This window comes from Castor canadensis, chromosome 8 (assembly GCF_047511655.1).
Source record: "Castor canadensis chromosome 8, mCasCan1.hap1v2, whole genome shotgun sequence".
NCBI classification, from domain to species: Eukaryota; Metazoa; Chordata; class Mammalia; order Rodentia; family Castoridae; genus Castor; species Castor canadensis.
The window spans coordinates 144,608,240-144,634,140 of NC_133393.1; the positions used below are offsets into that span (position 1 = coordinate 144,608,240).

Consider the following 25,901-nt stretch of genomic DNA (forward strand, 5'->3'; position numbering starts at 1 on the left):
AAGACAAACTGTTTTCACATTCTACAATCACTGAAAGTGAGAAGCATCTACTGATGACTAGATGACACATGACAGTGGTAAGCTGTAGACAACACTGCCATCTCATTCATGGAACTCGAAGATTAGGAATCAGCAGCCTTGGTTACAATCCTGCTATCAATGGATGGGTCACTCCTTAAACTGCTGTGAACCAGATGGTTGTGGGAAGGGACAGGATAAGACATAGAATCGAACCATCATTCCTGACAGAGGAACCAGAAGAAAGCCGGATGCCCACAGCAGCAAAGCAGACCTTAGCATGTCCACTGCAGGATCTTCCTAAGAAGTACTGCATGCAAACAGTGGCACAGAAGACAGCATGAGGTGGAGAAACACAGATGTGGCTGACCTTGAATCAAAAAGGGAGTCCAAAGAGTGGGAGTCAAAGCAAATACAATTCAGGAATATCTGAACCCACATATTAGCCTGTTTTCTTTCCCATGTAGGCACAGCTGCGAAACCGGCTAAAAACTCTTCTAATTAAGTCTGAAAGAACTCTTTCAATAAATATAAAAGAAAGATTTGGGGGGATAGAAAAGCATTGTTTCACAGTTTAATTAAAAGCTATTTTTAAATTCTTGCCTTTACATAAAATAATGGTGTGTCTTATTATCAGCAGCATTGAAGATTGGGTGCAAATGGGTATTTGTTTCGAAAAGAAAATTAGTACAGGACCCCAATCACCCTTGACCCCAAATCTTTCTTACTGGTTTGTCCATTGGCTTAATTGCTCTGTGTTTAATTCCCATGTCTATTTTCAGGTCTGACTTACATTGTAGGGTGCCCAGTCGGACAAAACTGCATTTCCTTAAGGACAGCAGACCTGAAAAGGTTATCCAGAGACCAGTAGCAGCACCTGGGTATTTGTTAGACATGTGTGTTCTTAGGTCCACAAAAGACCTACAAAAATCAGAAGCTACAGAGGGGAGAAGTTTCTAACAAGCCCTCAGAGGCACCTAGGGACTGAGAACCAGTGCTCTAGGATAAAAACCCACCTGTACACCACCCTGGTCACTCAAGTTTCACTATGCAATGAACTCTTCCTAAAATTTGTGGGGTACTCAACATGCAGCAGACACTGTACTGGGGTTGGTCACTTCCTCACAATCCAAAGAAAAGGTACATGTGCAAATGCCCAGATAAAATACAAAATAGAATGTTATGAAGGAGGACAGAAGAGCCAATACCATGTTTAGGGGATGGAGGATGCTTTCAGATTTGAGAGTCCTGGTGAACTTCTTGGAAGAAGTGAGAGTAGAGCTGGATATTGTAAGATGAGAAGGATTTGGACAGGTTTTATGTGACAATGAAGACAGACATATTGATGAACTAGAAAAAGTAAAATAAGTAGATTGTGTGGGGGATTAACCTGTCTTTTCCTTCCAAGAAATAGAATTATACACTCAACCCATGTAAATCCACTTTAAAGCTGCTGCCCATTATGCCTGCTTAACTTATGGCTTCCTGGAATGTTAAATGTTAACTTTGCCCTTTACCTCATCTGTAGTTGATCAAGAAAGACTGTGAACCCTGACTCCTAACAATAGGAGAAGGGGGCAGTGTTGTGTCAGGAATAAAAACCCAAGTGGACTTCCCAATGTGCTTGCTTGCTACACCTTTATTGGTTGCATACCCTTCTGCAGAAGTAAAACTGTTTGTCTTGCTGTCTGACTCCTGAGTCTTAGTCATTAGTCCAGAGATTTTTCCAACAATCCTAAGATCCATGAGCACAAGGTGTCAACAATTAGGTAAACAGGTCTGATTAATTCAATAAGCCTTCCTCATTTCACAGCCTCACTGTGATTGCACTTGCAAGTTCCGCCTGCATCCTCCCCTTTAGACCCTGTTTACACGCAAAAGACTAAAGCTACCAGAAGGAAGAGGTTAAAAAAAAAACCACTTCCCACCCTACGGCAGCAGAGCATGGCTGTGGCACCTTAGGAAGGTCACTTAAAAGCCATGTGCCTACTGACACGTGAGCCCACACTGTCTTTTTCCCCTACTTCTTCTTGGATCCTAGCCTACCACAAGAACACTGATGTTCAAGTACCATGTTGGATACCGATATCCCCAGCCTGGGACTGAAAATGGCAAGGCAAAAAGGCTGGATTCTAAAAACAAAAGGACTCCATTTAACCAGCAAACCAACACCATGGCCAACCTTCTGCCTTCCTGGATGTGATGGAGAAATAAATGTCCATCTGGTTTAAACCACTGTTATGGAGACTTACCACATGCTGTTGAGCCTCACTGTAATGGACACACCACTGTATCTCCATCTACCTCCTTCTCATCTATGGAACCCAGGTTCCTCCTCCACCTTGCTGAATACTTACCCATTTTCCTTTCTATCTACTGACATTTTTCCTGAGAACACTATCATGAGCACCCCAACTGTTCAGCCAGATTGCAACAGAAAGGTATTATTATTCCCTTACAGTACACCTGCATTCATTCTACACACCCAGGATTCCACGTGTGACCCTGGTACCAACAGCATCAGCATTCCTAAGAGCTTGCCAGAAATGCAAACATTCTTAGGAATCTGAGCCTACATTTTAACAAATCACCAGGAAATTTGCATACCAATTCTAGTTCAAAAAACACTGATGGCTGCCCAGATCTCCTCCTCACATCCAGCTGCTCACCTCTAGCTCACAGAAGTGGAAATGCATTCTCTGCCATGCCAGTCTGTGTTTCCAGATCTCTTACACTTTGTCAACCTTTCCTCTAACCTTAAAAGGAATCTACACCATTCTACATTGCTACTTTGTTTTTTTCTGAACAAAATAATTATGTTCATACTTTGCTTTTATTCACATTATTCCTCCTGCCTAAAATATTGTGCCACACCTCTGACCACCTGTGGATCTCCACTCTCCATTCTGTGCAACCATCATCTCCAGACCACGAACACTGTGTGTCCATCAACAAGGTGGTTCAGCAGTGGGCTGTGTGGGCCACTTACTAGAATGCAAGCCAAGGGCAGAGGCATCAGAACAGACCAGTGCTGCCAAGGCCCTCATCACACAGCCTACCTATGCCATTTACTAGAGTATGACCTTGAATGTATCAGTTTGCTTCTCTTGACCTCCGTTTCTTCATCTGTACAACTGAGAGAAAAATGGGGCCTACATTTTACTGGTTTGTTCTAAGAAGTCAAAGAGATAATAAAACTAAAGTTCTTGGAACAATTCTTGATATATAATAGAATAAGTGTTGGATATCAACTTTATACACCAGGACCTCGCATGGGACAGTGGGCACTCAGTGTGCATTTACACAATCTAACTTGAAGTTTCTGGTCTGATCTCTGTGCCTTATTTTCTCTCCGGGGTGTTGTGTCTACCACACCTACTCTTCTCTACAGCCCAGCAAAGAGCTGGAATCCAGCCTCCAACAGGGACATTATTTAGATGAAAGGACATTTTCTGCATCCATCCCAGTCTACAGAGCCTCCCCAAGAAATAGAAAAGAAAAGCAATATAAATGTTAATGGGAAATTTGTCTATCCACTGTTACTTGGGCTAATCTACTATGATCCAACAAAGAAGGAATTAGACAGCTGAAGGGACAGGAAAATACGGGACCATGACACACTAAAGGCCAGAGAACTGCAGTTCCCAGGAGGAAAAGCAACACCAAACCAAGGCTACACGGGACTCAAGACACAGGGCTCCTCCTCAGGATGTCTCCATAGTAGAAGGTGGGGTTCCTGTTGGATATCCATTTTCAGGCATATCCATCATGGTACCCACCATGTGCATCTGTGGATCTGAATGACAGAGATGGGAAGGTGGTTACCAGGCAGCCCCTGTCTGGACAGGCTGATAAATAAATCTGCAATTACAATACTGTGTGACAAATGTTACTGAGGTGCAGACTCCTGATGTTAGATGAGCAAGAAAGAGAAGCACTTTACCAGATCCACTGACAGGGCAAGAGAGAGGAAGTCCTGTAGGGAAGACCCTGAGGGAAGAATAGGACATAGCCTAGGGCAAAACTGGGCAGGAAAAGGTGTTCCTAGCAGCAAAAATGTTAGCTGTACCAAGCCTGAGCACCTTATCATGACAGGCAAAATAAAACCATCCCTCAAAATGCCCACATACTAATTCCTACAATGTGTGACTATTGCATTAGAAGCATTAGGGTCTTTGCAGATAAGGTGAAAGCTCTTGAGATGAGACATTAGGCTGAGTTATCAAGGTGGGCCTCATTTAATCATAAAGGTCCATGTAAGAGAGATACAGGAAGTGTGAGAGAAAATGACATTGGGAAAGTAGCTTCAGAGACTGGAGTGATATGCTTTGAAGACAGAGGAAGGGGACACGAACCAAGAGAGGCAGGCAGCTAGAATCTGAAAACAGTAAAGAAACAGATTCTTCCCACAGAGTCTCCACAAGGATTGAGCCTGCAACAACTTGACTTCAGCCCACTGAGGATGATTTTTGGACTTTGGACCCCCAAGATTATAAAACAACAAATGTGTATTCATTTAAGACACTAAAAGGAGATTCCAAGACAGCAGCTAAGGGGAGGAAGCAGAAAGCATGCCTCCTAAAGTAAAATCTTGGAGAGATGCTGGAGGTACACCTTACAGGAAAACCACCGAGAAGAGGCAAAACTTTGACTCCTCCACACCTTCAGCCTGTGCAGAGCATCTCCACTTCATGTTAAACAGAGAAACCAGGAGGGCTTCTGCACTGCTGCCAGACGGCAATGACCGGATGGCTTGGGAAGATTCAGACCACAAGGTGAGCTAAGCAGCACTCAGTACTCGCACAGACACCCTGGGCCAGATCAGCATAGCCCCCTAGACAGACCGACCCCCACGCTGGGAAAAAAGAAAAAAAAACTGAATAATAAGCAATAACAACAGTAAAGAAGGCAGGGCGCCCTGAGGGCTGAAGGGCAGGGGGAGGAGAAATCCCTCAAAACAAGCCGGCTGGAGAAGGCAGGAGTGGAAGCACACGCCCAGCAACCAGAACCAGGAAAGCTTGTAAAAGTGGCGGTGGGAGGAAAACGGCACAGGAGATGGGGGAAGACCCTCTTCCCACGTGAACTGTAAATAAACACGCAGGCCTGAGAAAGTGGGTGCAGTGTCACCTCCCCCAATGTGCTTGGAAATGGGAAAGCTTGTAGCAGTTGCGGTGGCGCCAAGAAGAACTCAAAGTAAACAAGGCTTGAGGGGCCAGGTGAGTGCTAAGCTCACGCCTGAGATCTGCATAAATAACGCCTCCAGCAACAGAAGGCTGACAGCAGCGGGCAGGTGAGCCACAGACTCAGATAGCCATTCACAGAACTGTCTCCAGACTCTTTTTTTTTCTTATTTTTTTTTTTTTTACCTTTGATGAGAAAACAACCGAATTTTGATGAGAAAACAACCGAATTACACCTGCAAGATGAAAAACTTACTGAAACTGTATTGCATTTGAACTTGGGACAATTTGTGGGGTTTTTGTTGTTGTTGTTTTATGTTGTTTTGTTCTGTTCTCTTTAGTTTTTCTCCCCTTTGATGAGACAACAACAGAACTACTTCTGAGACACCATCTCCAGGATTGGAGGCTGAGGGATGAACACCAAAATTATTAAGACTGAAACTTTACTGCATTTGAACTTGGAAATTTTTTTTCATTTATTTATTTTTCATTTTTTTTTTTACTTTTGATTTTCAATCCTCTGTCTCTCTACAGCCTGTTCAGCTTACTGTTGATTAGTACACCATCTCTCCCTGTTTATATCTTTCAAACTTTCTATTGTTGTTTCTTTGTTTTGGTTTTTTCTACTTGTTTGTTTGTGTTTTTCCCTTTTTCTCTAACTAATTTGCTTTCCATCTCCTCTCACCCTTCCATTCTAAATATCAACACTGTTATTATTACAAGCTAGAAAATACTTAATTGCACACAGTACAGGGACAATAACAGCACCAAGGACAATGAAGGGAAGACAGAAAAAACAGGGAAACCAGTTTCCCCACAGCAAAAAATTAGTACAAAAAAAAAAATTAGTACAGGAACCAGAGGGAAATGAAGTAAACAGATACTCAGATCCAGACTCCAACAAAATGAAGAAAAACTATGCCAAAGAACCCAATGAAGCCCATAAGAATAATTTAAAAGAAGACATACTATAGGTAATCAATGAGAATTTTATAGAGATGATACTGGATAGGGTCAACCAAAATGTACAGGAGACACTCAAGAAATTCCAAGACAACAAAAATAGAGAATTTGAAAAAGCACAAAAAAAAAATAAAATAAACCATAGAAGCACTGTATAAACACCAAAGTGAAACAAAGAACACGATTAATAAAGAGATAAATGAACTCAGGACAAAAATAGACAACATTAAAGAGGAAGTTACTCAGGATATGGAAAATCTCAGAAAAAAGAATGAAACAGAATTGCAAAACAAAATGGAAGGCCAATCCAGCACCACAGAACAAACAGAAGAAAGGATCTCAGAACTTGAAGATGAAATGGTAATTAAAGGAAAAACTGAAGAACTATTTTAATTAAACAACTCAAGACCTGTGAAAAGAAAACTCAAGAACTCACTGACTCCATCAAAAGACCAAACTTGAGAATCATGGGCATCGAAGAAGGAGAAGAGGTGCAAGCGAAGGGAATGCGTAATATATTCAACAAAATAATAACAGAAAATTTCCCAAATCTAGAGAAATCTATTCCCATACATATGCAAGAGGCCTCCAGAACACCAAACAGACCAGATCAAAATAGAACTACCCCACGGCATATTATCATTAAAACAACAAGTTCAGAAACTAGGGAAAGAATATTGAAGGCTGTAAGAGAGAAAAAACAAATGACACACAAAGGTAAACCCATCAAAATCACAGCAGATTTCTCAACAGAAACATTAAAAGCAAGAAGAGCTTGGGATGAGATCTTCTGAGCACTGAATGAAAATAACTTCAACCCTAGGATACTCTACCCAGCAAAGCTATCATTCAAAATAGATGGAGCAATAAAAGTCTTCCATGAGAAGCAGAAACTAAAACAATATGTAACCACAAAGCCACCACTACAAAAGATTCTTCAAGGGATTCTGCACACAGAAACTAAAACCCAACATAACCATGAAAGGACAGGCAGCACCAAACTGCAGGAAAAGAAAAAGCAAGAAAGTAGAGAGTAACCTCAACTGAGGTACACAGAATCAAACCTTCAAACAGATAAGACAACTAAATGACAGGAATCACCACATACCTATCAGTACTAACACTTAATGTTAACAGATTTAATTCAAAAGGCACCGCTTGACAAAATGGATTAAAAAGGAAGATCCAACAATTTATTGCTTACAGGAGGCCCATCTCACCAACAGAAATAAGCATAGGTTTAGGATGAAAGGCTGGAAGAAGATTTACCAAGCCAATGGCCCCCAAAAACAAGCAGGAGTAGCAATACTTATCTCTGACAAAGTAGACTTCAAACCTACATTGATCGAATGAGATAAAGAAGGACATTCCATACTAATAAAAGGGGAAATAGACAAAAAGGAAGTAACAATTATCAACCTATATGAACTCAATGTCAATGCACCCAATTTCATCAAACATACCCTGAAGGACCTAAAAGCATATATTAACCCCAACGCAGTGGTTGTGGGAGACTTTACACCCCATTATCATCAATAGATAGGTCATCCAAACAAAAAATCAATAAAGAAATCCTAGATCTAAAATATACAATAGATCAAATGGACCTACTTGCTGTCTATAGAACATTTCATCCAACTTCTACACAATATACATTCTTCTCAGCAGCCCATGGAAACTTCTCCAAAATAGATCATATCCTAGGGCACAAAGCAAGCCTCAGCAAATATAAGAAAATAGAAATTATACCATGCATTCTATCTGATCACAATGCAATAAAACTAGAACTCAACAACAAAAGTAAAGACAAAAAACATGGAAAGTGAATAACTCATTACTTAATGAACAATGGGTCATTGATGAAATAAAAGAGGAAATTAAAAAGTTCCTGGAAGTCAATGAAAGTGAAAACACAACCTACCGGAACCTATGGGACACAGCTAAGGCAGTCCTGAGAGGAAAGTTTATAGCCATGAGTGCATATATTAAAAATACTGAAAGATCCCAAATCAATGACCTAATAATACATCTCAAACTCCTAGAAAAACAAGAACAAGCAAATCCCAAAATAAATAGGAGAGAAATAATAAAAATAAGAGCTGAAATCAATGAAATAGAAACTAAAAAAACCATACAAAGAATTAATGAAACAAAAAGTTGGTTCTTTGAAAAAATAAACAAGATCGATAGACCCCTGGCAAACCTGACTAAAATGAGGAGAGAAAAAACCCAAATTAGTAGAATCAGGAATGCAAAAGGGGAGATAGCAACAAACACCATGGAAGTCCAGGAAATCATCAGAGACTACTTCGAGAACCTATATTCAAATAAATTTGAAAATCTTAGAGAAATGGACAGATTTCTAGATACATATGATCATCCAAAACTGAACCAAGAGGAAATTAATCACCTGAATAGATCTATGACACAAAATGAAATTGAAGCAGCAATCAAGAGTCTCCCTAAAAAGAAAAGTCCAGGACCTGATGGATTCTCTGCTGAATTCTATCAGACCTTTAAAGAAGAACTGATACCACCCTCCTTAAGCTGTTCCATGAAATAGAAAGGGAAGGAAAACTGCCTAACACATTTTATGAAGCCAGTATTACACTTATCCCAAAACCAGGCAAAGACACCTCCAAAAAACAGAACTATAGGCCAATCTCCTTAACGAACATTGATGCAAAAATCCTCAACAAAATAATGGCAAACCGAATTCAGCAACACATGAAAAAGATCATTCACCACAACCAAGTAGACTTCATCCCAGGGATGCAGGGGTGGTTCAACATACAAAAATCAATAAACGTAATAAATCCCATTTACAGGAGCAGAGACAAAAACCACTTGATCATCTCAATAGATGCAGAAAAAGCCTTTGATAAGATCCAACACCATTTCATGATAAAAGCTCTAAGAAAACTAGGAATAGAAGGAAAGTATCTCAACATTATAAAAGCTATATATGACAAACCTACAGCCAGCATTATACTTAATGGAGAAAAACTGAAACCATTCCCTCTAAAATCAGGAACTAGACAAGGATGCCCACTATCTCCACTCCCATTCAACATAGTACTGGAATTCCTAGCCAGAACAATTAGGCAAGAAGAAGGAATAAAAGGAATACAAATAGGTAAAGAAACTGTCAAAATATCCCTATTTGCAAAAGACATGATCCTATACCTTAAAGAACCAAAAACTCTACTGAAAAGCTCCTAGACACTATCAATAGCTACAGTAAGGTAGCAAGATATTAAAATCAACATAGAAAAATCATTAGCATTTCTATACACTAATAATGAACAAACTGAGAAAGAATATATGAAAACAATTCCATTTACAATAGCCTCAAAAAAAAAATCAAATACCTAGGTGTAAACCTAACAAAGGATGTGAATGACCTCTACAAGGAAAACTATAAACTTGTGAAGGAAGAGATTGAGGAAGACTATAGAAAGTGGAGAGATCTCCCATGCTCATGGATTGGTAGAATCAACATAGTAAAAATGTCGATACTCCCAAAAGTAATCTACATGTTTAATGCAATTCCCATCAAAATTCCAATGACATTCATTAAAGAAATTGAAAAATCTACTGTTAAATTTATATGGAAACACAAGAGGCCACGAATAGCCAAGGCAATACTCAGTCAAAAGAACAATGCAGGAGATATCACAATACCTGACTTCAAACTATATTACAAAGCAATAACAATAAAAACAGCATGGTACTGGTACAAAAACAGACATGAAGACCAGTGGAACAGAATAGAGGACCCAGATATGAAGCCACACAACTATAACCAACTTGTTTTTGACAAAGGCACTAAAAATATACGATGGAGAAAAGACAGCCTCTTCAACAAAAACTGCTGGGAAAACTGGCCAGCAGTCTGCAAAAAACTGAAACTAGATCCATGTATATCACCCTATACCAAGATTAACTCAAAATGGATCAAGGATCTTAATATCAGACCCCAAACTCTAAAGTTGATACAGGAAAGAGTAGGAAATACTCTAGAGTTAGTAGGTATAGGTAAGAACTTTCTCAAAGAAACCCTAGCAGCACAGCAACTAAGAGATAGCATAGATAAATGGGACCTCATAAAGCTAAAAAGCTTCCGTTCATCAAAAGAAATGGTCTCTAAACTGAAGAGAACACTCACAGAGTGGGAGAAAATATTTGCCAGCTACACATCAGACAAAGGACTGATAACTAGAATATATAGGGAACTTAAAAAACTAAATTCTCCCAAAATTAATGAACCAATAAAGAAATGGGCAAGTGAACTAAACAGAAATCTTTCAAAAGAAGAAATTTAAATGGCCAAAAAACACATGAAAAAATGCTCACCATCTCTAGCAATAAAGGAAATGCAAACTAAAACCACACTAAGATTCTACCTCACCCCTGTTAGAATAGCCATCATCAGCAACACCACCACCAACAGATGTTGGCGAGGATGCAGGGAAAAAGGAATCCTCTTACACTGCTGGTGGGAATGTAAACTAGTACAACCACTCTGGAAAAAAATTTGGAGGCTACTTATTTGATCCAGCAATACCACTCTTGGGGATATACCCAAAAGACTGGGACATAGGTTACTCCAGAGGCACCTGCATACCCATGTTTATTGCAGCACTATTCACAATAGCCAAGTTATGGAAACAGCCAAGATGCCCCACCACTGACGAATGGATTAAGAAAATGTGGTATCTATACACAATGGAATTTTATGCAGCCAGGAAGAAGAACGAAATGTTATCATTCGCTGGTAAATGGATGGAATTGGAGAACATCATGTTGAGTGAGGTTAGCCTGGCCCAAAAGACCAAAAATCGTATGTTCTCCCTCATATGTGGACATTAGATCAAGGGCAAACACAACAAGGGGATTGGACTTTGATTACATGACAAAAGCGAGAGCACACAAGGGAGGTATGAGGATAGGTAAAACACCTCAAAAACTAGCTAGCATTTGTTGTCCTCAATGCAGAGAAACTAAAGCAGATACCTAAAAGCAACGGAGGCCAATAGGAAAAGGTGACCAGGAACTAGAGAAAAGATTAGATCAAAAAGAATTAGCGTAGAAGGTAACACACATGCACAGGAAATCAACGTGAGTCAACTCCCTGTATAGCAATCCTTATCTCAACTAGCAAAATCCTTGTTCCTTCCTATTATTTCTTATACTCTCTCTTCAACAAATTAGAGATAAGGGCAAAATATTTTCTTCAGGGTACCGAGGGGGTGGTTGGGAGAGTGAGGGTGTGGGGGAAGGGGGCAGAAATGACCCAAACATTGTATGCACATATGAATAATAAAAAAAAAGACACTAAGAGTGTGATAGAAACAATAGGAAACTAATACACACATGTTATTTGAGGTGGGTCTTCAGGAAAGTTAAAGAAAAACATAAGAAAAATGAAATGGAGGCGGCAGGCCCAGACCAAACCATGGAGGGACTTCTGCCTCAGGCTCGGGCTCTGCTTGTTCTCACTGTGTTAGCTGCAGCACAGGGCTGGTATTGCCCAAGGATGCTGTGATAAGATTGCCCTGCTAAAGCACCGAATCGTCACATTTTTTAATACACGAAATCTTAGGAATTGCCACGTCTAAATTTATCAACTTTCATTTCTTTTATCATAGACTATAATGGCTTTATGGAATGAAGAAATAAACTAGTAGAATCTATAACTATTTCATCCCTCCAAATTCCACTCCAACATTCCGGCAGATGTAGACCCACTTTTGGCAGTTGTGGTCTAGGACAAGCATGCATGTGTCGACAGAGGGACTGTACTGGAAATTGGGAATTCTCCCTAAGTTCTGGCCAGATGACATCTGGATATTAAACTGACCTCACTTGCATGCCCCAGCCCACTCTGACTCTAGGAAGGAGGAAGGCAAGCGACATTTACTGAGTGCTTGCCTGACATCAGTAGTTGTGTGAACATCTCAGTGGGCCCTCTATCATTCTTTCTCACAGTCTTCTCACCTGCGAAGGGGCCTGAGCCTTGTATGACTAAGCCTGATATCCTCAACCTTGTGGGTGCAAGACAGCATCCATCAGAGAAAGCCCAATCTACCTTCTCATGGATCCACGGACTCTGCCCAGACCTGGTCTTCACACAGACCGGCCTTCATGGTAAAATTCCACCCAGTCGGGCTACCAGGGCCCTGGCTCTCTCTTTCTCTTTCTCTCTCTTCTCTCTTCTCTCTTCTCTCTTCTCTCTCTCTCTCTCTCTTTCTCCTCTCTCTCTTCTCTCTCCTCTCTCTCTCTCTCTCTCTCTCTCTCTCTCTTGCTATCTCTTTGACAGTACTGGGGTTTGAACTCAGGGTCTCACATTTGCTAGGCAGGTGCTCTATCACGTAAGCACCCAGACCATTTTTGCTTTTTAGTTATTTTTTTGGAAAGGGTCTCACATTTTTGCCCAGGGCCAGTCTCACACCTAGACCTTCCTACCTATGCCTCCTGTGTAGCTAGGACCACAGGTATGCACCACCTTGCCCGGCTTATTGGTTGAAATGAGATCTTGCTAAATTTTTGACTTGGCTGGCCTCAAATCACAATCCTTCCAATCTCCACCTACCAGGCCCCTGGAATTACAGGCATGAACCACCTTGTTCAGCCCTTCTCCTGGCCCTTCTCCCCAGCCTGTGCATCATCAAGTCCCCCAAACTCCTCTCAGGCCTCCATCAACTATGCCCTTGGTTGCATGTTGCTTGCTGCCAAGGAATCGCTAAGGTGGCACTAAGCAGTCCCGGATCTGAACAAGCTGGGTCTGCTCTAGCAGTGCCATAGACCCCTGAGGCCACGGGCCAGACACACAGAGGTTCCAAGGCAATGCCTTGGCTATAACCAAAGCACAGGATCCACAGAGAGGAGTTGTTGAGAAAGGGAAAATACGAGCTCAGATCATTGCTCTGACACTTGGCAACTGTGAATCTCGGGCCCATCCCTTTCCTAATCAAAACAGAAGGTAGATGCCTGCACCATTGCTCAACTTCCCCCAGATGGAACATTTGGAATAACTGAAAGTCATGGGTACTTGCCACACATCAGACATCCCCACAGCTCAAGGGGCTGTGTGATAGCAAAACACCAAACACACCTAACAGCATGGCACCTGGCATAGTTCTCAAGTTTGAGCTGTTTTAAACAGCACCGTCATGAGCAATACCTATACACCTATTCCAGCCTTCCACCTCTCCTTTAGAGTCTGTATTTGAGGACAGTACTTTCTGAAAGACAAAAACACTGATGGAATGGGTGTTCCAGAATTAAAGGATACGCACAATTTATAGTGCTTATGATGAACAGGCTCCCCAGAAACTGGTGCCACCAGCAAATAAGATCTGACAGCCACTAACTGCAGCTCTATTTCTTCCAGCTCTGGGGTAGGCACCTGCCTTCTCTTATCCTTTTCCAATATCTCACAATACTTAGTTGGCCCTTTTGACTGATGAGGAAAGTTAAATCCTCTAAAGTGACTTGCCCAAGGCAATACAGTTATCTAGAGGCAGGGTTGTCCTGGAATCTCCCAGTTCTGTTGTATCTGTTCAGTGCTTTAGATCTTTGGGCTATCCCACACTACTATAGCAGCTTTCATTTATTATGGACAACCACAGGCTAGCTCTAGACTGGTACTTCATTACATACACCATCCCATCCATCCAAGTCAACGAGGCCATAATTACGAAGATGCTGCTGCTGAAGGTAGGTACAGCATACCTACTATTGAATGGTTAATAAGTGCAGGGCATTGTGCAAAGCATTTTACATTTGCCCATTAATTTAACTTTAAAAATCTATGAGCTCACATTAACATGCTCGGTTTATAGACAAAAGGAATTGGAGCTCAGAAAAGGAACTCATACCAAGGGCCCTGTAGATTACAAATGAAAAAGATGAATCCGTCAGTAAATAGATTTGAACACAGGGCTACCCCTCACAGTTAACATCACCAGGTGAACAGCAAGAAAGAACGTTTCTAAAGAAGACAGTGAGAAAAATCAGCATTCCATTTTGGTCTGCCTTCCCTGTGATGTGCTAGCTGTGTGTAGTTTGATCAGGACTGTGTTTATTCCAGCCCCGTCAGGCTGACTGCATACAAATGCAGGCCCATCTATTCTCTTTGGAGTGCTGCTTCCTATTATAGCAAACATGGATCACAAGGCTCAGCCCACATGCCAGCTCAGGCCTCCAGGACACCGCCTCCAGTGACTAAGAGGGCCTTCTCAGCTGAGAAGGAGGAAGCTCCCCTTTTGGACACCATCTGCAGTGCAGAGGTGAGAACTCCTAGAAAGCAGTAGAAGTAGCTCCTCGGAAGGGAAAGAACCCAAGAGAAGAAAAGGGGACATAAGTTCAAGTTCCATCTCTGCTTGTAACTCCTGTGTGACCTGAGGCAAGTCAGTCTCAGCCTCATGAAGACCAATAATATTAAGCAAAACTGGAAGTCATCATTGCTGACTCTCCCTGCAAGTGCTAGAGGAGATTCTGCTAAAGATGGACCACAGAGCTCTAAAGGGAAAACAATCAGCTAATCAGGAGACAATGCATGGACCAGGATCATCAGCGAAAGGAACATTCCACCTTTGTTCTCTTGCTCAAAATGCACAGATAAAAATCCAGGGATTTGCCCTTTTCTGTCCCAGGGAAGCTACTCTCACTGCATCTTCCTGATCATGTGGCAGCTCATAGCCTGGAACCACTGGAGAATGAAAGAGCCTGAAAAAGACACCATTGCCCCATAATCTGGCCATCATCTGCAGAAGATCCAGAGAGAAAATGAAAGCAATTCCTACTGAACAATGTTATAAGCAATAAAGGAATGGGAAGGAGAAGGGGAAAAGCACTTTGGTGTCCCTTTGTCACTGCCCTGACATAGATGGATATGCAAAAAGCTAGAGGGAGACAGCTGCCCTCTGGCTCATACAGTGAAGCTCATTGATCAAGATCAAGATAATCATTATATCATGTTGCTCTGCATCGAACAGGGAATGTGAATATCCATGTGAACAGGAGAAGCATGGAAGCCACATGTAACAAAAGTCATCAAACCAACTCTGGCTTGCCGGGGATCCTCTTTTGTAGTATCTGAGAAAATCTCCAGGTGGAGACAAGGCTCCTCTGGCTAGGGTCCATGGTGACATTTGCCATGCACAACCCAGATTTCGCAGGCACACAGGACAGGACACCAGGCACAATGTGCATCTTGTGCCCTCCTTTTTCCAGTCACTTTTATTTCAAAACCAATCTTACTCTCTGCTCCCAGCTTTTTGAAACCATAGGAACTTTTTTAAAATATCAAGCTGCTTTAGAAAAATGTCAATTTGTAAATTCCTACTTGGCCCTGTCTACCTGCAAAAATACAGATAATAAGTCCAGAGGAAGTAAAAGAAGAGGATTCTGTTTCTCTTCTTAGTTTCCAGATGGAGCTGCCTCCCACTGGCGACCCACACACCCAAGTGGCTGATGTCAGTGTTAAGATTTTAGTAGTACTGTGAGGGCGCTGTAAGAACTCCATAAAAATCAGCAGTAGTGAGCACATCTAAGAAAGCCAGGAAGACAAAGACTAGAGAACCACAGTTCACTTAACTTAGGAAATGTCCATAGAGTCACACGGAGGAGGTCCATCTAACAGGCATTTGTGTCACCCATGGGCTGGACAGGGCCAAGGTCTTAGCAAAGAGGTGACACTTGACCAGGCTAATGAAGTCAGAAGCATAGAAAATAATGTGGCCCCCAAAACACACAGTGGGACACTTAGAAAAGCTCTCCTGGCCATTTTGTAGAATGGTAGGTTCAGGACTAATCAAACGCAAAGTCTGGAGAAGACCAAGCCTGGTACAGTGGCGGTCTGTTTTCCACAGACTGAACAGAAATTACTGAGAACTGGTAGAGATACCATCTATAAAAGAAAAGGAAAGTGAAAGGAAGGAGAAGGAAAGGGGGAGGAAAGGGGGAGGAAAGGGAAAAGGAAGAAGAAGAGGAAGGGAAGAGAAAAAAGATAAGAAGATGAATTAATGATGACTACACGCCAGGCACTGAACCTGGAGAAGGGTAGCACCAAAGGTGATTGTGGTGGCAAATGAGGATACAGAGTCCCAGATGTAGACTACAGCTGAACCTGTTTTATGTGGCCTACTCAGGATCGCTCTGGGTACCACACTATGATACAGACATGGCACACCTTTGTGTGCCAGTCCATCTCTTCCTATGGTTGGGATTATACTGGATTGCTAGGGTGCTGTAAGGAAAAACCAAAGACTAGGTATTAAACAACATAAATGTATGGTTTCACAATTTGGAATGTTGGAAGGAACAGATCAAGGGATTATGCTGTGTTGGTCTCTTCTGAGGTCTGTTGCCTTTAGCTTAAAGATAACTGCTGTCTACCCATGCCCTCATGTCATCTTCCTTCTGCATCTGTTAGTGTCCTGTGTCTTCTTCTTATAAAGATACAGGCATACAGCCATACAGGATCAGAGCCCACCCTAATGACCTCATTTTATCTGAACTACGTAGTAGAACCCTAACCTCTAAATACAGAGCTTCAACACATGGGACAGAAGACAACATGATTCAGCCCTTACCAGTCATTACACCTTTATACCACTGAGGACAATGACACACACCGAAAATAAATCGCTTCTCAAAAGCCATGCCACTAGCATGTGACAGAGCCAGGATTCAAGTCTACGAGCCTGAAAATGCCATCCTGACACACCAAGAAGCTGCCGTGGACCAGTGACTTGGTGCCAAGGCTTGGTTTACAGATGAGGACAGAGGCAAAGAAGGCCAAGTCACTCACCAGAGGATCACAGATCTAAAAAGAATGATGCCGGAACTCACATCCAGGGTCTATGGTGCTTTACCCCAACCAGTTATCCTTACGTGTGGAGTATGGCAATACTGCCCCTCGTTTTAAATCACTCTCTGCTGAGGCAGAAACAGATACCATAGCTCATTCTCCTCTGTATAGGGTATCCAGATGCTACAACAGGTAATTAAAAATTGCTTTTGCTAAAAAGCACTGACTTCTTCCTTAGGTGTGCAAAATTTTCCAAAGAGTAACCAAAAGCAGCAGAAAAGGTTGGCATTCCTGCCTCCATTTTGTATCTGTCTCCTTTACTCTGATTCAATCTCTCTCTTGCAGTCACCTTGGAGTCCAGGAAGAGCAGGACTGATAGATAAACAGCCCGGGACAGGAACAGACGCCAACTCTGCCAGGCAGCAATGACTCTCATTGCAACAAAGCCCTGCCAGACCAACCCTGAGATAATGAGTGACCAAACCACACCTCTGCCCATACCCCTGACCACCAGACCACACCTATGACCCATCCCTCTTGTTCCTCGTCATAATTCTTCCTCTACTTAAGTTTATGTCTATACCTCAGAGATGGGTTGAAATGCTTACTTTGCCTCTTCCCATGGCATGCATATGCCGTGTAATAAATGTCCTCCTCTGTCCTTCACCACTAATTGCTCTTTATTTGGCATGTTGGGCTGAATGGCCGGACATGATATGTGGAACACCTGGAGTGGGGCCTGGGCCTAGAGTTACAGTTACAACAGCAGGATTGTGCAGGGCTGCCTAGTCTTCATTTAATGCTTTAATTCCTTTATTCACCAAAACTTTCATTTAAAATTTTTAAAGACCATGCAACTGTGAGAGCACAACCTTCAGTGAGCCCTCCTTTGACAGATGCCTGCAAATGGTGTTTCATGCTTCTTCAAGGCTTCTTGGTGGTTCTCAATATATAACCTTGCACATAGTCATTTCCTGATAAACGTCTTCTTAATGCACAGATGGGTGGATAGATGGATGGCTGGCTGGATGGATGGATAGATGGATGGCTGGATGGATGGATGGATGGCTGGATGGGAAGATGGGTAGATGAATGGATGGGTCAAGGTAACCTCTAAAACCCTTCCCAGTATTACAGTCTGGCATTTTGCTCTAGAAGGTAACAGTGAGATTACTGCTCAGTGGCCTAGGATTGCATCAGACATGAACCAGTACCTTCTTCAACCCATTTTATCTTCATCCCATCCAGCCAACATGTTAGAGCAGTACCACCAGCTGAAACGATGCAGTGAGAAGGTGTTGCTTATGAGAATGATAGGCTTCTGTTCATCACAGATAGTCCCTGAAAGCAATTAAACTCTGATACAACTATGTACTTTCCTCTCTTGTCACCCCTTGCTAGGTGGGAAAAAGGGATAACTTTACCATCATCATCTAACTCTACAGTCCCTGTTGTCTATGTTCCTACTTGGAAAATGCCATTGTCATTCAACAAATGTCTATTTGAAAAGAACTACCCTGGGCAGTTTCCAGAGAAGCAGAAGACAATAGTTCCTGACAGCAAAGTGTTTACAGGCAAATCAAGGGGATAAAAGTATTCAATAATGCAGAATAATATAGTACAAATTGTATTAGTAAGAGTTAAGCCTTTGAAGGATAGCAATAACCAGTCTAGGGACAGGATTTTCAAGAATAAAGGCTTCTCATAGGAGACTATCAATTGTGTATAATCAAAGAATCAAATGGGAAACTAAACCTGGAGTCTTTGGCTTTAGAAAATGGTAGGTCAGGTTCACAGTTGACCATGGACATGAACTAGCCACAATACTGAGCAAGTTAGGAAAAACAGTGGTATAAATTAAAGGCAAAGAAGCCAAATCAGCATGTTTAAAAGGAAAAGGGCAACAAGATGCTAAGGTGGCTGAAGAAGAGTATGACTGACCATAAACAGCAGGCTGCAAGAATTCCTAGAGGACTAGGAATAGTCCTCTTAAACTGAGGCACTTAGAATGGTACACCAGAAACCCATGCAAACTTCCCCAGCAGAGGAATAAAATGAACACATTTCTGAGGAGTTAAAAATGAACAAGGAAGGGCCACCTACTGGCAAACACAATGATTCAAGTGTAGTGGGAGGTCCCATGTACTTGGGAAGGATACAGCAAAATACTTTAAAATCCAAGGCAAAGCCAGGCACGGTGGTACATGCCTATAGTCTCAGATACAGGGGAGACATAGGAGGATGGAGGTCTGAGGTTGGCCCTGGGTAAGAATGCCAGACCCTACCTGAAAAATAACAAAAGCAAAAAGGGGCTGAGGGCATGGCTCAAGTGTTAGAGCTCAGGCCCTAAATTTAAACTCTGGTACTTAAAACAAAAACAAACAAGCAAAACATATCAGGGACACATTTAAGCAAGAGGTCATTATTTTGACAAGGGGGTAAATGAATATAAGATAAAAGAACAGTTAAAATTGTTAGAAAATTCCAAAACAACAAACCACAGAGTTGGAAAAGGCCTTTGATAATTTTTCCAAACCCTTATTTTAGGAAATCAATCAGCACACACTGAATGTATCCGTACTGTGTACATACAAGGCACGGAGCAGGTTTCCACATGTGGGTAGCATGTACTCTACTGAGGCTAGCAAGTTATTAACATGGGCCTCTCAGAGAGAGAGCAGAGGTAACAATAGGGTGAAGAAGAGCCAGTAACCTTGGCTCCTAGCATTCTTCAATGGCCTGAACTAGAATGAGATTTAAATTATGACTCCAGGGTATATACTCTACTGTCTTTAGGAACTTGTTTGCATGGCTGCTGTACTTGTAGAAGCTGGTATAATAAATAGTTGCTGATGGTGACAATGACAGCTACTCATTTAAAGGCACCTAAATTGTCTGTTCCCATGGCTAATTTGTTTTGTCTGTCCTCAAAATGTCCCCATTACGGGATCCCTCCATCTTGACAGTAAAATCGTATCACTTGAGGGCTGAGATTTGCTATGAAGCTCAAAGTTTCTTTTCATATCTATTTTCTTGTAATCAATCAGTTTTATTTTTAAAGGAGAATGGGGATGGATCTATCTATAGACTGGGGAAAGAGATATAGCTTAGGGAATGATTATACAAAACAGTCCCAGCAGGTTTGACTTTTCGGAGGCTCATTAAAGAAATGGATGGAGTTGGTTTAAAAGAAAAATACTCTAGTTTCCCCCAACTCCCACAGATAGAATAAAGAAAAACAAAGGGGCCGTTTGTACTCCCTTCCGGAACCACATTAAAGTATCCACCAACAGACTTTGGCTAGCAATGCCCTGACCTCCTGCAATTGTTCTGGAACATGAAGGGCACCATCACTGGCCACGCAAGAGCTCATCCATTGCAGTACAGGAATCACTCATGCCATGTTATTACCGATTTATTTTTAAACATACAAGGCAGCACACACAGCTGCACACAACTAACCGGGGTGACACCCTAATTATTTGTTTAGTAATTTTGTTTTAGGATTTTTTTCAGGCTAAATTTCTTGATCATAAATGGACTTTTTTTGTTTTCTTTTTCTCCTTGATACTCAGCATTTAAAAATGACTCCCCAGCTGGGCGAGGTTGGCTCACGCCGGTAATCCTAGATACTCAGGAGGCAGAGATCAGGAGGATTGTGGTTTGAAGCCAGACCAGGCAAATAATTTGCGAGACCCTATCTCAAAAAAACCCTTCACAAAAAAATGGCTGGTGGAGTGGCTCAAGGTGTAGGCCCTGAGTTCAAACCCCAGTACTGCAAAATAAAAAAGACTCCCCTTATACTCTTTGTGTGAATGTAAAATAGTAAAGACACTATAATAAGCAGGATGGAAGTTTCTCAAAAAACTAGACATATATCTTCCACATGATCTAGTTACCCCACTACTGGGAATATATCCAAAGGAATTGAAAGCTAAGTGTCAAAGAGCTATCTGCACTGCCATGTTTACTGCAGGACTATTCATGATAGCCAAGAAATAGAATAGGTCTCTTTCAACAGCTGAATGCATAAAGAAAATTATATATATGGAACATTATTCTGCCATAAAAAGAACAAAACCCTGTCATTTGTAGTAACATGGAAGGAGCTGGAGAATATTATGTTAAGTGAAGTAAGTCAGATGTAAAAAGACAAATACTACATGTTCTCACTGATTTGTGCAAACTAAGAAGTTTATCTCAGTTGGGCATGCTGCCCACACCTGCAATCCCAGCACTCAGGAGGCTGACGCAGGAAGATGAGGAGTTCAAACCAGCCTGGGCTGCATCATGATTTCCAGGCCAACCGTAGTTATGTAGCATCTTCAAGATCAACCTGGGCAACTTAGTGAGACTTTAAAATAAAAATGAAAGGGCTGGGGATGGATCTCAGTGGCTCAGTGCTTACTTAGTATGTACCAGGCACTGGGTTCAATACCTAGCACTGCACAAAAGGGAAAAACAGCGGGGAGGGGGTTAATCCTGTGAAAGCAGAGGTTACTAGAAGTGGTAGCAGTAGATTACTAGAGCCGGAGAAACATGGAGGATGGGAAATGATGGTTAATAAACTGGGCAGTGTAGTTTGATCAAAGAAGTAACTTCTCATGTTCTATAATACAGTAATATAACTATGGTTGACAAGGATTAATTCAATATTTCAAAATAGCTACCAGAGAGGTTTTTGCATGTTCCCAACACAGAGAAATGATAAATGTCTGAGGTGATAGATCTACCAATTATACTGATCTTCATCACTACACACTGTATATATGTATGTGAAATGTCACACTGTATCTGATAAATATTTATAATTACTATATACCAATTATAAAAACATGTTGAAAAAAATGAGTCCCCAGCAGTGGACATTGTTGACCAAGGCCATCCTGAAAACTGGTCCAAGAGGACTGGTTCCTACCTCTCTACCAAGTTGACTCCTATGGATGGCAGTCCCAACCATCCTCCAACATGGTAATTGACAAGCCAGAAATGTTGCCCTAGCACATCCCATGATCATGTGACTCTACAGAACTGCAAAAGTGGTCTATGCCAGGAAAAATGAGAAACCCCCTTCCTTACCCAAATAATGGATTCATGTCTCAAGAGCATGGAGATCAAACACCTAGTGCTGAGGTCAGCCAAAGTGGATTCAAACCTTAGCTTGTCTGCTCTGAACAAGTCTGCTGGACTGAATATGTCCCTTACCTCACTACTTCTGTGGTCCCACCTGTACACTTGGAAAGATGATGACATCTCCTTCACGGTTTAAATAAGCAAAGTCAAAACCAAGATGAGACACCAAACAATCTACTGGGGACAATGACAAGTAGTAACTGGCTTAATCATATGAATGCTAAATTAAGAACTGTAATGTAAATTTATCTTGGTAACAAATCAATTAAAGATGGGAAAAACAAAACAGAAAAGTATTCTGTAATTTCCAGGGTACAGGTGACAGTGGCATTGTCTTAAGTTGCTGTTCAATGTATTCTCCCTCAGGCTTGACCTGTTCAGGTACTTGTGAAAGAATACCAATCACACACAGGCGTCCAGCCCACTTCACACCTTACTCTGGCTCCACACACCTGAACACCCAACTATACCACTGCAAACTCTGAGAAGATGGAGGGTGATCAATCATGTGTACTGAGCACAGGCTACAGGCCTCACACACTTCTGGTTGTCTCCTGAACACAAAGACTGTCTCCCCTCCACTCTTCAGAGATCTACTACCAGGAAGACTTGTTGGCAAAAGGTGGAGAGACATGAGGAAGGAAAGGAAAGAGCCTGGAAAGCAGGAAAACCTGAACTCCACACTCAACCGAAGGTATTTCTGCTGCCATTATCCTTTGCTGAGGAACTTGGCCTAGAAATTAGGCCTATTCTTTCAAAATCCCCATTTTACACAATTAGAATTTGAGGTCCAGAACAAATTAGGCAGTTGTAGGAAGTCACTCAGCAAGGTACTGGCCAGATGTGGACTGGAACCTAGAGTACCTGCACACAACCAGGGCTCTATGTACATCCTAATGTGAATGCACTTCAGTCCATTTCATCACAGACAGGATCTTCTAAAACACAGACCCCTCCCATGGCTCCTTGAAGGTACAACAAGCCTTTGCTTCTGAGCTAACAGTCTTGAGTTAACACTGGTAAAGACAGGCTGGTACACAGATACTGGGGAAGCAGCAGAGAGATTTCCCAAGGGGTCTCCCAGCCGGCTGCACTCTCCCCTCACTGTAGTCATGGCCAGCCTTCCATCTACAAAGCAAATATCTAGTCATAGCTTCCCCCAGTGTCTATAGCAGTAGCTCCCAAACTTTAGTGGGCTGGTTAAAATGTCACATTGCCAGGCCGTGTCCCCAGAGCATCTGCTCCAGTAGGTGTGGAGGAGGACCCAAACATTTATATTTCAAACAAGTTCCCAGTTCAGAAATTCTCTCTACCTAACACCCCAATCCAACAACATGTGACAAAGGCTGCAAATCAGACATGCACACTATCTGCTACTCTTTGGCACTGGCCATACCAAGATAAAGTTTCTGCTCCTGTGGACACAGCTGAAGTCTCTCATGTGATCACAAACAGATGTCACTGAGCTACAGACCTGCACTGACATACTGTAGGTCCCACCTGACAGTGGGCTTTCCTGTCACTGTTCTGAAACTAGCACTAAGAAATTTCTCTAAGGAGCCGTCAATCATCTGCAAGTTTATTTAATTTTGAGTTAATTCACCATTACTAACTACTAATTCCTATATCATGTTTCCCTCCAAATAAATTGTCCCAGCTCTGCCAATCTACAAACTTCTACCTCACCCCATATGCTTAAATATGATCAAAACAAGTAGCACTCCCTACATGAAGAATAGCAGACCTTGGTATCCGTGGTGGTTCCAGGGAGCCCACTGCTGAGGAAAAACCACTCATGCTCAGGACACATAGAGTTCAGTGCTGTACTGCAGATGCTTGTGCGCCTCCAAACCAATTTCAACAACCTCCTACCTCCAAGCTGTCATTATAGTAAGAGACAAGTAAACTCATTTCCTTAAGCCACTGTGAGTCTAGTCTTCTGATATGGATACCCACACAATTCTCAACTGATATTCAAAAAGTATATTCCTCTTAGTTATATCTGTTATATTCTACCTCTCTTAATCAATGTTGCTTCTGTCTGGAGGCCGTGGAGGTAGATTTTCTCTTTCCACTCTTCTTTGTCCTTTAATTATTTACCCAATCACTAATTCACTTACTTACTACTCATTAATCCATCCATCCTCTTCCCTCCCTCCCTCCCTCCATCCCTCACTCCCAATGCACTATTCATTCATTCATTCATCCATCCACACATTCACTAATTCATTTATTTTTCAATGGTAACATCCAATGGCAAAATGCTCTGGAGCAACTGAGGGGCACCCATCAGTACCTTGGGCTCACTCTAGGTCAATCACCCGTGTTTTACACCCACGGCCTCTTTGGGAGAAGTACATCACAAATCCCTGAGCTGTGACCACAGAGTAAGAGTGTTTTCTTTTTTCTTTCCAGTCTTGATAAGGTCCCATTCTCACTCCTAACCTATTTCTTCTCTTCAGCTATTCAATACTTCCTTGGGGTCATAACTCTGCAGGAAAAAAAAAAAAAGCCACAGAGTTGCCCAGAAGGCCAATAAATCCACTCAAGGATAGTGGGCCCAGTATGCTCTGAGCTGCAGGTTATTTGAGAAACTTCAGACCTACAGATGCTTCTTTCATGAATAATCCCAAGCACTAGTGACTGCACTCAGGAAACCAACTGACACTTATTTCTCTGGTGCAACAAAATGAAAGAGGCAACTCAATGCATGAAAGATGAAGATAAACAAAACTATACAGAGAACCCTTAGTCAATGGTATCCTGGAATTTCATTTAGAACACATTCTGTCAAAGTCACCTTGCCTCCAAGACCCAGAGTGTCCATCCCAATGCACCCCGATTGTGTCAGGCCTTCCAAGTCCTTTCATCATTAATTTCCTTTTTTTTTGGCCATTACTCTGTTTTCATTTCTTCATCTAGGCAATAAAGTTTCCACTTTCTACTCTCTAGATTCCTGCAATACTTTTTTAAGACAAGCCATTAGAAGAGAGCTCAAGCACAATACTTCACTTTAGATAACCTTTGCCATTTAGCTGCAGATAATTCTAGGCACTGTCTATGCTTCAAGCATGCCAAATGTGCTGCTTTTTCTTCTGGTCTCAAGGTCCCCTGTTAGCACATTGATTAGCTGTGTCCATACAGCAACTGCTCAGGTACAGCAAAGCAGAGAGCCACCCCCGACTCTCAGAACTCTTGGCTAAGTGTGGCTTATCAGAACCACAAAAACCCCGAAAACATGCTATGCAGAGCCCAGTCAGTTGCTTGGGAGAAGTCTAAAGCAAGAGGAACTAGATTGAAAAAATTGGATGATGTAGAAAGAGGCTAAGAAAACACACACAGGAGGCTGTTGAGAGCAAATCTGTTCACACTGAGGGTAATTAATTAATGTGTTGACTGGACTCCCAAAGGAAGTCATGGAAGCTGAAGCCACAATTATTTTTAATAGACTTAGGTTCTTATTGGAAACAGCATGACCCCACTAAGAGCTGGCTGGTCATACAGTCAATGGACTCAACTCTTTCCATCCTCAACCGCAATTACTGTACTGAGAGTGAAGTGGCCCCCTCCCAATTCCTCATTACATTTAGCTTCAACTTTACCTGGGAAAGCACCATTTCGAGAGAACCCATGTATTTATGAGTTTCCAGAATAGGTATATCCTTTCCTGTGTGCCCCACTCTGACTCTGCTCTGGTCTCTACTAATTACATCAGCCCCAGACTCCTGATCAAAAATGGGAACTGTGGACTTCAACCAACAGTTCTGAGCCAGCCATTGTTTCTTCTC

The 25,901-nt window shown here is 41.9% G+C and overlaps 1 protein-coding gene and 1 non-coding gene across 9 annotated transcripts in view; both read right to left on the reverse strand.

The window, feature by feature from the left end:
• Large1 (LARGE xylosyl- and glucuronyltransferase 1) overlaps positions 1–25,901 on the reverse strand; it is a 502,729-nt gene that overhangs the window by 306,332 nt on the left and 170,496 nt on the right. The gene's annotated exons all lie outside the window — the stretch shown is intronic.
• On the reverse strand, positions 12,881–13,014 carry LOC141410658 (small nucleolar RNA SNORA76). Its single transcript, XR_012435483.1, has one exon. It is a non-coding gene; the product is annotated as a small nucleolar RNA SNORA76 (small nucleolar RNA).